The sequence below is a fragment of the Rousettus aegyptiacus genome, unplaced genomic scaffold (genome assembly GCF_014176215.1).
Source record: "Rousettus aegyptiacus isolate mRouAeg1 unplaced genomic scaffold, mRouAeg1.p scaffold_m13_p_1, whole genome shotgun sequence".
In the NCBI taxonomy this organism is placed as follows: Eukaryota; Metazoa; Chordata; class Mammalia; order Chiroptera; family Pteropodidae; genus Rousettus; species Rousettus aegyptiacus.
The window spans coordinates 146,638,690-146,650,920 of record NW_023416284.1 but is presented as its reverse complement, the minus strand read 5'-3'; the positions used below and the strand labels follow the sequence as shown (position 1 = coordinate 146,650,920).

Sequence of the window (12,231 nt, the reverse complement as noted above, 5' to 3'; positions counted from 1 at the left end):
GTTTTGATAAGTTCAGTACATTCTTCCTTTTGTTGTTTTGTTTCTTAATCACACATAAAAGTGTGCTGAAATATAAAACATAAAGAGGACAGTTTTAGACATTTTATTTCTTTGAACAGAGCTGGGCTACTCCCTGGGTGTATATCACTTCCTTCAGGCAGGACGTTATCACCTTAAGACTTCAAGGAAAACATGAATCAAAACCAAGAGGACTGTCAGACAATGAAATGGCTCAGTTAAGGAGAGGCTAGTGTTGCCTTTCTCTGGGAGTTGTTAAAAATAGGATGGTGGGTCATGTTTTTAGGATGGTTTAAGTGTGGTCTTGATTAAACTGGAGTAGGAGGAACAAGACAACAAAAGTCCCTTCCAATTAAAAAAATCTTTTTTATCAGAGTAATATACCTACACAATTTTTAAAAAATGACACAGAGGGATTAATTCAGAAAATCAACTCTCCTCTCTCTCTCTCTCTCTCTCTCTCTCTTACCTTCCCTCTCCCACATCCACTGATTCCTGCTGCTCAGCTCTCTTCCTGTTGTGGAGTTATACCTCTTATATTCCTTATCATTTTAATGGGCCCCTGGGAGGGAGTAGATAGAAACCATATGCTCAGATCACCATCTTGAAAAATAAGCCTTCCTCTCAACATTGACTCGTTTTTTGTTTTTTTTTGTTTTTTTTTTTACCTAGGCAAAAACAAAAGAAACAGAATCCAGTGTTCTGAAATTTCTCTGCTTACTAAGTCAAAATGCACATCTATGTGTGTCATTTAAGCCTGTTAGGGAAACATACTTCTTCCATCTAGTCTAGTCCTTTTGACCTTCTAGGTATTTCTCCATCCTGTTGGCCACTTGAGTTTAGAACCCAGGCTTTTTGTCTTAATCCATCTGGTGCTCCCTGGACACACATTACCTTAAACATCCACAGTTTAATTAAAACTTTTGTTCTAGGACAACTGTTCCAGTAGCAAATTATATTATTATCAAACTAAAAACAGCAATATTGCAAATAGTATACTGGCTACAACCCAAAGCGCTATGCCCTGTGCAAGGAGACAAAGAAGCAAAGTAGCTGGAATCAAAGTGATTATAGTCCTGAAAGTACCCAATCTCATCTGATCTTGGAAGCTAAGTAGGGTTGGGCCTGGTTAGTACTTGGATGGGAGACCACCTGGGAATACTGGGTGCTGTAGGTGTTTTTCTCGTTTGTTGTTTTTTTTTAAGTGGCTATAGTGTGGATGGTCACACCATGTCCTGCCACGCTCCCCAGGGCAGCTCTCCCATCGCACAATCTCTCACTCCTCGGCTGGGCCTCCTGCCGTGTACTCACCACCACCTTTGGTTTTTCTGACAGCAGAATGGAGGGCTGGGCAGTGCTAAACAGAAATTAGGCTAAATTGATCTTTATTTAACCTACTACTAGTTAACCCATCTATACTTCACTTCATTCCAATTTCACTTCTCTTCACCTGCAGTAAGCTGATGCCATGTTTTAATTAGTCAGCAGCACCACACTTAAGATCCTACAATCTCATAGCCATCAGTGTAGCATCTTTGTTTACTAACGATTGTTTTAAAGGCAGATAAGTAGACAACACTCATCAAATGCACCTTTATCTGGGTTGGTGTTAGTGACAGGGAAAGAGCTAGGACATCTACTTTGTGAGAAAAAAAAAATGCCATCAAAACTCTTTAGTATACAATGCATTTTAGCAATCAGAGCCAGAATCTAAAAGCACAATAAAGAGAGGCAAAGCTTATAATCGTATTTTAAATGTCTTATTTCCTGTCAATCTTACATCCATTTCCAGAGAAGCAAAAGTTGCCCACTCTGCCAGTGCCTTTGTCAGCTGCCAGCTGTTACTTCCTTGGAAAAAGGGTCAGAAGGCTGCTGGTAGCTAATAGCCAGCCAGAAGCTGCAAGTAAGAACTGTCCCTCGTGGGTTTTAGCTGCTGGCTGATTGTCAGCCGAAAGCTACAAGTCCTGGTTTGATAAAAGCTAGCTATAGATTTCAAACCATCTTTTTTTTTTCTTTTTCCATTTGTGCTCTGAAATTGTCATGCACTCGAAATGGAACTCCGTGAGCATGAGGGCCTTTGTTCTGCCTTGTTAGACACTAGCAGTTAGAGTCCTCTCTAGACAGTCACTTTGCAGGGAGGGCCAGTAGGGTGAGATGAAGTGAGGTGGGGTGGGAGGAGAGAGGTTGGAGGCTGGATGAGCTACACAGTGCCTGATGGCACACGTGCAGCCCTGAGTGAGGGTGGACCCAGCAGAAAGGGTTTTATGCTCAGTCTGAGAGACAGGCTCAGACTGTGGTTGTTTCTGTGATGGCTGGGGGTGGGGTAGGATGTATGTTAGAGTCAGAATTTATTGACTGCAGCCCCCTGAAATGAAATGAGTTACCAGCTTGATGCACCAGGCATGAAATCCAAATTTTAAACTGCCTTAAAGCTCCCAACTGTTCCCATAGGCCAGCAATCAAGAATTACCTTCTAAGCGTGGTGTGGAACTCAGCTCTATAGATTTCAGGGGGTCAGGTGAGAAGAAGGGGGGCAGCAGGAATTCTGTACAACGGTGTGCTTTAAATTCAAATGCTTAGGGGCTGTCATGTGCAATGCATCAACACTGAAAAATAAACACCCAGCAGAAGCCGGCTGTGAGTTAAGGCGAGTGCACAATAAATTTCAACTGGTTAAATTAATCGCTTGCTGCTTGTTGTGAATATTAATCCCAGGGAGGAAGCTGGCTTCAACCCAATCAAAAGACAAGTGAAAACTGAAAACAGCAAAACATTTGGGATCTTTAGAGGGAGGGCTTACCTGGGAGCCAAGCGTTGATGCAAGTCCCAAAGAGAAGCAGAATGTGAAAAGCCCCACCTGCTTTACAGGCACAGCTGTGCCTTAATAACCAACTCATCCTGTCCTCAGCCCTCACTTGTTCCCTCTAGGACTCTCAGGGACTTGTACAAAGAAGGTTCTTGCCTGAGGGATGTGAATTTGATCAGAGAGAAACACCCCTCGTTACGACAGGATATTTTAAAGTGCTGTTGACCTTGTAAGGTCACCGTAGGTATCAGAACCTTGATTCTGATTCTCAGGTAGTGTCACCTTTATCTAGAAATCTATCTATAGAAACACAGAGGAGGTTTCTTTAGTCAAGATTTGAAGTAACAAGACTCGTTGATAGTGACCAAACCACGCTTCATAGCAAGAATCAGATGTAGTTTTTAATGCTCTGTAGTGACAGTTTTACACAACAAACTATGAAAGATTCAGTAGCATTAATACTGAGACAAGTCCTGTGTTTCTCTTCACAAGGAGTCTGGGATAACAGCCTGCATGATTTCGGATTAACCTTGGTCTAGGCCCTCTTCTGCACATACTGTCTGGTTCTCATCCCGCATCTGTGCTCTGTGCAAGTCTTTCACACCTACGTCAGGGCTCTTATCACTAAGTCTTAGTCTTTGCCAATATAACAGGAAAGGAAAACAATTAATTCAAAAACTAAATCACTGTAGTTGTGTGTCTGGATTCTAGAGATGTAAGGGGAAGCAGTAGGAAAATGGCTCAATTGTTTAAGAAAACACCTGTTTGGTTACAAAAGGTGAATTTCCCAGCATAGTCTGAAAAGAGGAATTGAAGTAATCTGTATAATGCAGAAGCAAGAATTTGGGGATTTTCCCCAGGCACCAGGGTAGACTGGTGTCCCAAAGCCAGAATAGCATAAAAGGGATCGGAATAGGTTCCAAAAATGGCAAGATCAGGGTATCAGAAGAAAGGTAACTCCAATGAGAAATTCTTCATGACAGGCAGAGCTGAAGGTCCTCAGAATAGTAGTACTACTCTGGGGCCCTGTGCTTTAGACTCCTGCTACTCAAAGTAGCCCACAGAATAGTAGCATTGGTAGCACCTGAGAGCTCGTTAAAATGCAGAATCCCAGGCTTCAGACTCTGTCATTTAAAAGATTCCCAGGCAATTTTCATGTATCAAGTTTTTGTTTCATTTTGTTTTTTTAAAAAGATTTTTATTAAAATATATCTAACATGCAATATTAGTTTCAGGTGTACACCACAGTTATTCGACATTTATATACCTAAAAAAAGTGGTCACCATGGTAAGCCCAGTAACCATCTGATGCTGTACAACACCATCACAATATTGACTGTATTCTCTATGCCATATATCCCCAGGATTTATTTGTTTTATATCTGGGAAATTGAACCTCTTATTTCCCTCACCTTCCCCCTATCTTTTATAAAATTTTTCAATTACTGTTGACATGCAATATTACCTTTATTAGTTTCAGGTGTACAACATAGGGATTAGACATTTATATAATTTACAAAGTGATCCCCCTGAATAGTCTAGTATCCACCTGGCACTATACATGGTTATTACCATATTATTGACTACATTCTCTGTGTTTCGACATCGCCATGACTATTTTTTAACTGCCAATTTGTACTTCTTAATCCTTTCACCTTTTCCACCCCATCCCCCACCCATTTGGCAACCATCAGCTTGTTCTGTGCATTAATGAGTCTGTTTCTATTTTGTTTGTTTATTTACTTTATCCTTTGGATTTCACATATAAGTGAGACTTACTTCACTTAATATAATATCTTTCAGGTCCACTCATGTTGTCTCAAAAAGTAAGATTTCATTCTTTTTTATAGCTGAATAGTATTTCATTCATGTACACTGAAGTTTGACAAGAGATGTTTTAGAACAGGGGTCCCCAGCCCCCAGGCCACAGACCGGTACCAGGCCGTGACTTTTAGGAACCGGGCCACACAGTAGGAGGTGAGTCGTGGGCAAGCAAGTGAAGCTTCACTTGTATTTGCAGCCTCTCCCCAAAGCTAGCAACCATCATCAGGCATTAGATTCTCATAGGAGCACTGGTCCGTGGTGCTGAAAGGTTGGAAACCGCAGTAGGACATCATCAGTCTGCAACCTTGGTTGTACATTGGAACTACCTAAGAGATTTAAAAACACTGCTAGCTCACTGCCAGAGCTCTCAGGTGATTCTAATATGTAGCAAAACCTGAGACGCACTGCCTTCAAGGCCTACGAACTGGCTATTTTCTGGCTGTGCCCCCGTCTATGGAGTAAGGTGTCCATGCACCAGTGGTGTACTAATAAACTGGCTCTCTGGTGGAGGTGGGGGGAAATCTCATCTGTAGATTGAAATGTTTGCTAGTTTCTACTGTGTAAATATTCCTACCACACCATAGCTGCTTTCAAGCTACCAGGGTGATGCCGCTGAAAGTGAAATCAAGAGCCATACTAATCGGCACACCCCCGCGTAGGGCCAGTGGGGCATGTGCACACTGAGCCTCTCCACTCCTCAGGCCCATGGAAGTCCTTGATCCCAGGTAGGCCTCTTCCTAAAGTGGGTGGTACAGAGCTTAAACACAGGCTGAATGTTCACACACGAAGGTCCTCATGTGCAGCATAAACTAGTGTTAGGAAGGGCATGGGAGAGAGAGTGAGAGTCAAGGTCTCCATTTGTACTTTTGTCCCATCCCTGTAAGTGTAGGAATGGGCCTGCAGGGTAGCCTTGCCCTATTTTGAATTTGCAGCACTTTGCTGAGTTCTGCTACGGCATGGTGACCATCTGTTATCACCAAACATTTCCAATCCTTAAGAACAGGTTTAATCTGCTGGTTTGGGTTTAGGTATGCTTCAAAGAATGAGGCAAAGAAACAGTGCTCTTGCGCTGGGTGACAGAAGGGGACAGAGGACAGAAGATGCTGGAGGCAAGAGGATTTGAAGGGATTAAGAGTTTAAGTAGAAATGAGCAGGAGAATATAACTCGACTCCTACCACTCACCCAGGAATCTTTGGAAATGTTGGAGAGGCTGCTGGTCTTCTCACAAGATGTGGAAGGTAGATTGAAGCTATTTTGTTTGTAAAAGAAATGGTAATGGCTAAAGGCTGGAGGATTTAGGGCAAAGAACCCAGAGCCTAGAGTTAGACTTCAGGGGTTAAAATCTCAGCTCCACCACTTATAGCCTCATGGTTTAAGCTTCCTGTTTCCTACTCAGCATCTACATCACCAGCCCAGAGAGAGTGTCAGAAGAGCCAGCGTGCACACAGAAGGCAGAGATTTGGCCACATCTGGGGCAAGAAATTGTCAAGAAGGGCAAAGGACCTGGTAGCAATCACACCAAGAGGCTTGGAAGGGGGGGGGTCAGGGAAGAGGTTGGCCAGAATGGCAGCCTCCTCTGTGAGAGGAGTCTCAGGGGAAGAGGATACCCTGAAAGAAGTGCACCCAGAACGAATGGCAGAAACTTTTGATGAAAAGGAGTTGAGGACAAACATCACTTCTTTCCAAGGGATTGTTAGTGCCAGCCTCTGCCTCTCACCCAAATGCCAGGCAATCCTTCCTTGAAAATGTACAAAGCATGTGGGCTTGAGCCCCACCAACTGCCAGAAATTAAGTTCTCTGGAAGAGTCTGAAAGCTCCCCAGAATGCTGACATTTCTACTGCACGTGTGTGTGTGAGGGTGTGTGTGTGTGTGTGAGAGAGAGAGAGAGAGACAGACAGACAGAAAGACAGATAGAGACAGAGAGAGAGACAGAGAGATTATTTTATGGGTTGTCAAGGTCTCATGGGTTCAGCTTCCTTGTCAGCCTTGGGTGCCCATCAGAGCAGCCTTCCTTTTGCTTATCCGTTTCCAACATAGAACTAGACCATTTTCAGGGAGCCCCAGCCTGCAACTTCCTCCCTTAGATTAGCTTACCTCCCTCGAATGCCCTTCCAAGAGAGCCAAGGTGAGCATTTAGAAGAGAACTTTCTTGTCATGCATTGTCACTATCTTCAGATAAGAGCAAGGTGCCCAGTGGGACAAGGGCTATTTCCACAGAGAACGGTAAAGCCCAGCATGGACCTGAGGCCTTGCCCTCACTAACATGAAGGTGCAAAGGCTTTCCTATACATCTAGACCCTATCTTGAAGAGAACAGGAGAAATGCCAAAAGACTGAAGGATTACCAAAGAGAGACCAAACTCAAAGAAACTGGATAAACTCTGACAGGTGGGCGTAAGGTCTTTTCCCTACTCTGTAGTGGAAGAAGAGTTTGTGAGGAAAAGTCGAATAGTTATTTAAAAAATAAAAAGGTGTTGCAGGCTTTTGGGTTTTTTTTTTTTTTTGGAGGGACGTAACCTCAAAGTGGAACATCTGTTTCTCTTTGTCTCCCTCTCTCTGTCTCTCTCTCACACAAACGTGCACACATACACATGAACACACACACACACACACACACAGAGTAAAATTTCCTGGCCTTACTGTTTTTAAAATGCAATTCTAAGAACATCTTTTTTATAGATAGCATCGCTATCCCTGTTTTCTCTTATTTCTATATGCATTCCGCCAACCAGGCAAAGCTCAAAGGGAAGATCTTTCAAATTAAAAGAATACATAATGTTTTCTTCTGCCAAAAAGGTGTAAGCATCAAGGCAGCGAGCTTAAAGAGTGAAGAGGACTCGGCTCCTACTTGAGGTTTCATGTGGTCTGAGAGATGGAAGTGGTCAGTCTGTCCCCAGAATGGAGAGCAGAGCAGGCCAGGCAAAAGCCCTCAAGAGGTATGTGGTTTCACATTTGGTTTTTCCTCAGCTGGATTCTCACATGTGGTTGAATTCTCTGATTTGCAATAAATTCTCTGACATAAAATAATCCTTGTTTAATTGTTAGCATAAAAATACATCTTATTACTACATATAAATATTTGTATTATCTACCATTTTGTTGACTTTTTTTATCTTACGGTATTGACTGATAACTGATTCTTAGTCCATTAATTGAGTTATACATTAATTTAACATTTAATATTTATTATTATAATAGTATTATATTTATCGAGCACAATGCCAGACACTGTACACAGGTCATCTAATCTAATCTTCACAACAATCCCACAGGGCTGAAGTGTATAGTGTGCACTTTGTACCTGGCTGTGGAGAAAAGCGGGCTGAACTCTATCCTGGTCCCCACTTGCCAAGCTCTACGTTGTGGTCGAGGCTTCATTTCGTTCACACAAAGGCAGCATTGGGAGCCTGGACCACCCAAGAAAGAGATACCTTACTATTCCCATTACCCAGATTAAGAAACCAATATACAAGGTACAAAGAAGTAAAGAAACCTCCCCAAGGTCACACAACTGGCAGGAGGTGAAGACGGGACGCCAAACAGAAGAAGGCTGACTCAGAGCCCAGGCTTGTAACCTGGATGCTGTTGGCATAATGTCTTGGCCACTCCCGGGAATGCTCTGTCTCAGGTCGTGAGCACCCAGGAACCAGGAGGTCATGTCTCCATGATCTGCCTTAAGTTCCATACAACACGCTATGTCAGTGAATGCGTAGAGTGATTGCTTTGGAATGACTGAGCGCTCAGATCCTTTGGACAGAGATCTCCAGCTATTGCACCCCACTGCTTCGGACTGGAATGTCACAATATGACAGGAAGAGAAGAGGCATTGAGAATTGTCAGGAAAACGATACCCTGAGGAAACCAGCCTTCTAGATGCTCTTTTCTAGATGTGCACAGTTCTGATGACAAACAAGTCTTTGGAGCCTGGAAATCAGGCAGCCAAGTTTGCTCAAAGAGGGGAGGGTTCACGTGAACTGCCCACTTATCTCCCTTGCTTCTGCACCTCGCACCTTTGTGGAGCCTTGAAAAAATCAGTCTATCCATAAAATATATCTCCCTTCTAATTTTATGCCTAAAGTTTCCACCATTTAATGCATTTCTTTGGGTTATGCTTGCCCTACTTGCCACCACCAGCCTCCAATTCCTCCCTGCTTGTTCCCTGGTGCCTGAAATTCCTTTAATATGGAACAAAGGCTTTCATTTCATAGAGGGTGATGAGGCTTAAAATGCGAGTACCCCTCGGAGAGGTAGCACATTGATTTAAATTCACACCATGTAACTTAGGTATAAATGAGTGATCAGGTTTTTTTCCTGAGAGCACCTTTTGATGAAGGAAAGGCAGAGGAGAGAATAAGGACACTAGAAAAAGCAGTGGTGGAGGAAGGGCAGTCTGCAGAGGGAAAGGGGAACAGAAAGGAGATGAATCTCTGTGATTTCGGCCTATGCCCACTGCCCTCCTTGCTGCCCCCTCGAGTGGGTACCAGGCAGCATGGTACGGGGGACCGGTTGGCCTTCTTAGCGCACAGACCTGGTTTGAAACCCACTGTGTACCCCTAGCAAGCTACCCAACTTCTCTTCACCTTAATTTCCTCACCTGTAAAATGAGGTTAATAAAATCTATTGTGCAGGGCTGCTTCGGGAATTTGTATTTTATTTTAATTGTGGTGAAATACACGTAACAAAAATTTACCATTTTAACCATTTTTAAGTGTACAGTTCAGTGGCATCAAGTACGTTCACATTCTGCGCAACCATTCCCACGATCCATCTCCAGAAAGCTTTCATGTTGCAAAACAGAAACTCTATACCCATTAAACAGCAACTCCCCATTCCTCCGTCTCCCCAAACCCAGGCAACCACTATTCTCATTTTTATCTCTACAAATCTGACTACTCTAGGTAGCTCACATAAGTGAAATTATCTGGTATTTGTCCTTGTATGACTGGCTTGTTTCACTTACCATAATGTCCTCCAGGTACGTCCATATAGTAGCACATGTCAGAATTTCCTTCCTTTTCAAGGCTGAATGACATTTCATTGTGTGGGTACACTAGCTTTTGTTTATTCATTCATTCATCCAACACTTAGGTGGCTTCCACCTTTTCCCTATTGTGAATAATGCTGCTATGAACACGGTGCACAAATATCTCTTCCAGACTCCGCTTTCAGTTTTGGGGGGTATATACCCAGAAATGGAATTTCTGGATCTTATGGTAGCTCTATTTTTAATTTCTTTAGAAACCTTCATACTATTTGCCGTAGGAGCTATACCATTTTACATTCCCACCAATAGTACACAAGGGTTCCAATTTCTCCAGATCCTCGCCAACACTTATTTTCTATTTTTTTCTAGTAACCATTTTAATTTGTAAATGAAACCTAAATAAAGCTGCCCGTGTACATGTCCAAACGTTAAACAATTGAGTACATCCACCTAGAGAAGATTTGGAGAATGATTTAAGGTTATTTATAAAAGGTTCTGTGGAAGGGGCTCAGGGACCCCTCCTGCTCTTTCGCTGCCACAGGGCTCCACAAAGGATCCACAAAGGACGAAGGCCCTCGCTGCCACACCCTTGTCTTCTCCGCCTCTTCTGTTGGGCTCATGCTACTTTCTCCCTTTCCAAACATTCCTCTCTCATGTGACTTTCCCTTCTGGGTTCAGCCCCCATAGGAAGCAGAATCTGGTCTCTATCCGCTTTTCTCTCTTGGAAAGCAGCTGTTTGGAATTCTGGTAAATAGATGTCCCCACTTTATTATATTATAACGAAAATCACATGGTACATAGTAGCTACTCAGTAAATGGTAGCTAATCTTAGGGTACCTACCTCACAGAGGTATTGTGAGCCTTAAATGAGTTTATGCATGCAAAGGTCTTAGAACACTGCTGGCACTTAATTGGCACTATCTGAAGGTTAGCCATTATTATTGTGGTCATAGTAATGAGGAGCCAGGTGTATTAAAGCTTTATTATTTTGTAGCAGGAGAAGCTGTCAACAACTTTGCATCCAGTGGACCGTGAGTGGAGTCACCTTGGAGCAGATCATCTTTGGCTCTTCTCAGATCTTCAGAGCCTCCCCTTTCAGTATGCAAATGTAAGGCGAAGAGACACCCAAGGCCCTAGGACAATGGCGTGATGGAGCCTTTTATAGTTTGACAAAAGCTGCTGTTCCCGGTATTCCCTCGGTAGAGGAAGGAGATGAGTAATCTGTACTAGGGTCAAGGAACCTCCCAAAAGGGAAAAGATTGAGACCTAACCCTTTCCATGTTATCAGGACTTCTTTGCTAGATTTGTTGGGTCCTGACTGAACCTGCTTACAGAATAGAAAACAGCTCCACAGAGGAACTAGCCAAGGAAGCGGTGGTAGTGGCAGGGTCCGGGACCTGGGCAGGGACGGAGGAGGAGGGCGGTGACGGGTGTAGGCTTCTGCCTGGGTCTGGCAGGCCCTCTGGGCTAGAAGCAGCACACCAAAGCAGTAGAGAAGAAGCCACCAGCGGACTCTCAACTTGTCTAATGGCTAGTTGTCTTAGAGCTGCCTGCACTTCCACAGTTCTTTGCTTCTAAAAGAGACACAAGAACAGGTTAAGAATCTTAGTTTGTGTGTCTAGCACCTAGTAAATGGAATAAGATGAGCTCTCACTGAAGGTTGTGGGACTAACCAGAAAAGGCAGGACCAGACACTGGGAATCGGGGTGTTTCTTCTCTTCCTGCCTCCGTCCCAACAGTGACTCCACAATGAGTTGTGGGGAGTTATCCAGTGGTGTTTAAGTACTGGGAACCCTCTGAATGAGAGCCATTCTCAGGGTAGTGCGTGACTGGGGTGATCTCTTCCTTGTAATGTGTCATAGTTTTACTCTGTCATTTCAGCACTTGAAATCATAGCATTTAAAAGTGGAAAAAATCAAGTCTTGTCCAAGGAATTAATATTTTTCTCCCCCCTCTCCACCCACCTTCCTTTTCACAGATCAATGCTGTGGAATGGAGAGTTTCTGAGCACCAGGGCCATCCAAATGGTTTTGTTTTGTTTATGGAGGGAGAAAGAGCTGACTTTTATCTAATTATGCTTTTTGCAAGAATACTGAACAAACTCTAGAATCTGGCAAACACAAATCCTCCCTTGACCCACATCTTGACTACTTTACCTAATATTTATATAGCAGCCATCACCATATAAATACAGCACCACGGTAACTGGCACAGTCTCAGCCCCACCCTTTTATTGCCTAACTCCTTTTTTTTTCTCTCACTCGAACGTTGTCAAGAAACAAAGTTACTTGTGTTTCACTCAAACATGTAGAAAGGACAGACGACAACAGGTCCGCCTGGAAGTGAGACAGCTCTGGAATCCTCCCCGGACTGGCTGTGTCACTTCAGAGAAGTTATTCAACGTGTCTGAGCCTGGGATTCCTCAAAGTTAAAGTGGGAATAACTGCAGATGCAGTTTACAGGACTGTCTGGAGGATTAAGGTAGTTTATGGTAGGTCCTCAGTGGAGAGTTCTCCTCCTGTGACGGGTTATGCGTGAGACTGCAAACCAGCTCCCAGTGGGAACTCCAGGGAGCCAGAAGTGTTCCTCTTCCAGACT

At 43.5% G+C, this 12,231-nt stretch overlaps 1 pseudogene; it reads left to right on the top strand.

Moving 5' to 3' along the window:
• The first annotated feature begins 1,076 nt into the window (after positions 1 to 1,076).
• LOC118605352 lies at positions 1,077 to 1,195 on the top strand (annotated as a pseudogene).
• The last annotated feature ends 11,036 nt before the right edge of the window (positions 1,196 to 12,231 follow it).